Source organism: Balaenoptera borealis (assembly GCF_965194805.1).
Source record: "Balaenoptera borealis genome assembly, chromosome: 10".
In the NCBI taxonomy this organism is placed as follows: Eukaryota; Metazoa; Chordata; class Mammalia; order Artiodactyla; family Balaenopteridae; genus Balaenoptera; species Balaenoptera borealis.
In genome coordinates this window covers 79,319,146-79,322,963 of record NC_138874.1, presented here as the reverse complement: position 1 = coordinate 79,322,963, position 3,818 = coordinate 79,319,146, and the positions used below count along the sequence as shown (strand labels likewise).

The 3,818-nt window shown below is 39.6% G+C and overlaps 1 pseudogene across 1 annotated transcript; it reads right to left on the bottom strand.

Annotated features, from left to right (window-relative positions):
• Window positions 1-276: 276 nt before the first annotated feature.
• On the bottom strand, window positions 277-2,210 carry LOC309635615 (heterogeneous nuclear ribonucleoprotein A1 pseudogene; annotated as a pseudogene). Its single transcript has one exon. The product of its transcript is annotated as a heterogeneous nuclear ribonucleoprotein A1 pseudogene (transcript).
• Between the last annotated feature and the right edge of the window lie 1,608 nt (window positions 2,211-3,818).

Sequence of the window (3,818 nt, the reverse complement as noted above, 5' to 3'; positions counted from 1 at the left end):
TAAAGACCCACCCAACCAGAACAGAAACCACAGTTTTCCTTTAATGTAAGCCTGTTTTTGTGTTAAGAGTAAAATCCTTGCTGGTACTGGTCAGTTTAAAACTGTCTCCCAAAAACTTCTAATTTGTGGATTTATGGGGTGGCATTAAACAGCATCTGGTTTCTATTCTCTGGCAGAGTTTTGAACTTAAATTGTGATAGAAGCATTCAGCGTTATCAGGGGTAGTGGGTAGGGAAGGTCCAAAGCTCTGCCAGTCCCAAATCCATACAATTGTCATTCCATTCAAGAGGGTATTAAATCGTTTATTGATTACATATGATAATGGATGATACACAAGCTTCATTCCCACCTATAACTTTATCTGGTACCATAATTCAATTTAGATATATTGCATAGGATATGTGCCAACAATCATATTAATAACCAAAAAACTCCATGACTTTGCTTGGGTGACCCTTTTCACAGTGAACTCCAGGTCACAACACAGTAACTGTCAGTTCAGCTACACCGAGGTTTCTGAAGACAATAGCTTCTCCACCAAAGCAGGGTGTAAATAAATTTTGAATGGAACCTGGCATCACCCTGAAGGAATTCTAACTTCACACTGTTGGGGTAGTTTACCAAAATGGCTTCAGAGTAGACTAATGTTACACAGCACATTTAATAAGAAGACACATTTATTCAGCGTCATGATCAGACTATTACATTTAGCAGTCAACAGCATGGGTACAAAAAAAAAAAAAAACTACATTAAAACCCTTTGTTGGAATGCTTTATACTTTCCACAAAACAGAAACTAAGATAATCTGTTATACAATTAGTCACAAGTACAGTCCTCAAGTTTTTTTGCCCATACACATGAGTATTGTCTAAAACATGTCTTCTTTGTAGCAACTAGGCCCTGCCACCATGGTGCTTGGCTGAGTTCACAAATCTCTTGTACCCTGTAGCTTCCCTGTCACTTCCCTGGCTCTCCTCTCCTACTAAGCTTTGTTTCCTGGCAGTAATTAAAACCTCCTGCCACTTCCATAACTACTGCTGCTGCTGGAACCACCATAGCTACCTTGGTTTCGTGGTTTGGCAAAGTATTGTCTTCCACCACCATAGGGGCCAGAACTTCTGACTCCAAAGTTTCCTCCTTTCATGGGTCCAAAATTTGAAGATTGATTGTTGTAATTGCCAAAATCGTTGTAGCTTCCACCACCTCCAAAATTGCTCCCATCTTTACCAAATCCATTATAGCCATCCCTACTGCCACCATAGCCACCACCACCCTGGCTTCCACCAAAGCCAGCTCAACAACTGAAGTTTCCTCCAAGACCAAAGTTGTCATTCCCACAAAAACCACCTCCACGACTACCACCAAAGCTTCCAGAACTACTTTGACCTCTTTGGCTGGACGAAGCACTAGCCATCTCTTGCTGAGATAGGGCTTTCCTTACTTCACAGTTGGTGCCATTCACAGTGTGGTATTTCTGAATGACAATCTTGTCTATGGAGTCATGGTCATCAAAGGCTACGAAAGCAAAGCCTCTTTTTTTGCCACTGCCTTGGTCGGTCATGATTTCAGTCACTTCAATTTTCCCATACTGTTCAAAATAATCTCTTAGGTGATGTTCTTCAGTGTCTCCTTTAATGCTACCAACAAAAATCTTTTTCACAGTTAAGTGTGCACCAGGTCTTGGAGAATCTTCTCTTGAGACGGCCCTCTTTGGTTCCCCAACTCTTCCATCCACCTCATGTGGCCTTGCATTCATGGCTGCATCCACCTTCTCCACAGTGGCATATGTGACAAACCGGAAGCCTCTGGAGTGCTTGGTGTTTGGATCCCTCATTACCACACAATCTGTGAGCGTTCCCCACTGCTCACAGTGGCTCCTCAGACTCTCATCAGTTGTTTCAAAGCTCAAACCTCCGATGAAGAGCTTCTGCAGCTGTTTGAGCTCTTTGGGTGACTCTGACTTAGACATGACGGCAGTGGAGGGGGGAGACGTCAACGATGCTTACTCGGTGGTGTCCATGGGCAGAAAGCTATTTGAATTTTCTAAGGAACCTCCATATTGTTCTCCATAGTGGCTGTATCAATTTACATTCTCAACAGTGCAAGAGGGTTCCCTTTCCTCCACACCCTCTCCAGCATTTGTTGTTTGTAGATTTTTTGATGATGCCCATTCTAACTGGTATAAAGTGATACCTTATTGTAGTTTTGATTTGCATTTCTCTAATAATTAGTGATGTTGAGCAGAGGGGTGTTTGTTTTTTTAATATTGAGCTGCATGGGCTGTTAATATATTTTGGAGATTAATCATTTGTCTGTTGATTCATTTGCAAATATTTTCTCCCATTCTGAGGGTTGTCTTTTTGTCATGTTTATGGTTTACTTTGCTGTGCAAAAGCTTTGAAGTTTCATTAGGTCCCATTTGTTTGTTTTTGTTTTTATTTCTGTTACTCTAGGAGGTGAGTCAAAAAAGATCTTGCTGTGATTTCTGTCAAAGAGTGTTCTTTTTGTGTTTTCCTCTAAGAGTTTTATACTGTCTGGCCTTACATTTAGGTCTTTAATACATTTTGAGTTTATTTTTGCATATGGTGTTAGGGAGTGTTCTAATTTCATTCTTTTACATGTAGCTGCCCAGTTTTCCCAGCACCACTTATTGAAGAGACTGACTTTTCTCCATTGTATATCCTGCCTCCTTTGTCATAGATTAGTTGACCATAGGTGTGTGGGTTGATCTCTGGGCTTTCTATCCTGTTCCATTGATCTATATTTCTGTTTTTGTGCCAGTACTATATTGTCTTGATTACTGTAGCTTTGTAGTATAGTCTGGAGTCAGGGAGCCTGATTCCTCCAGCTCCATTTTTTTACCCTCAGGATTGCTTTGGCTATTTAGGGTCTTTTGTGTCTTCATACAAATTTTAAGATTATTTGTTCTAGTTCTGTAAAAAATGCCATTGATAATTTGATGGGGATTGCATTGAATCTGTAGATTGCTTTGGGTAATATAGGCATTTTCACAATATTGATTCTTCCAATCCAAGAACATAGTATATCTCTCCACCTGTTTGTGTCATCTTTGATTAATTTCATCAGTGTCTTATAGTTTTCTGAGTACAGGTCTTTTGTCTCCCTAGGTAGGTTTATTCCTAGGTATTTTATTCTTTTTGTTGCAATGGTGAATGGGATTGTTTCCTTAATTTCTCTTTCTGACCTTTCATTGCTAGTGTATAGGAATGCAAGAGATTTCTGTGCATTAATTTTGTATCCTGCAACTTTACCAAATTCATTGATTAGCTCTAGTAGTTTTCTGGTAGCATCTTTGGGATTCTCTATGTATAGTATCATGTCATCTGCAAACAGTGACAGTTTTACTTCTTCTTTCCAATTTGGATTCCTTTTATTTCATTTTCTTCTCTGAATGCCATGGCTAGGACTTGCAAAACTATGTTGCATAATAGTGGTGAGAGTGGACATCCTTGTCTTGTTCCTGATCTTAGAGGAAATGCTTTCAGGTTTTCACCATTGAGAATGATGTTTGCTGTGGGTTTGTTGTATATGGCCTTTATTATGTTGAGGTAGGTTCCCTCTATGCCCACTTTCTGGAGAGCTTTTATCGTAAATGGGTGTTGAATTTTCTCAGAAGCTTTTCCTGCACCTATTGAGATGATTGTATGGTTTTCATCCTTCAGTTTGCTAATATGGTGTATCACATTGATTGATTTGTGTATATTGAAGAATCCTTGCATCCCTGGGATAAGTCCCACTTGATCATGGTATATGATCCCTTTAATGTGTTGTTGGATTCTGTTTGGTAGTATTTTGT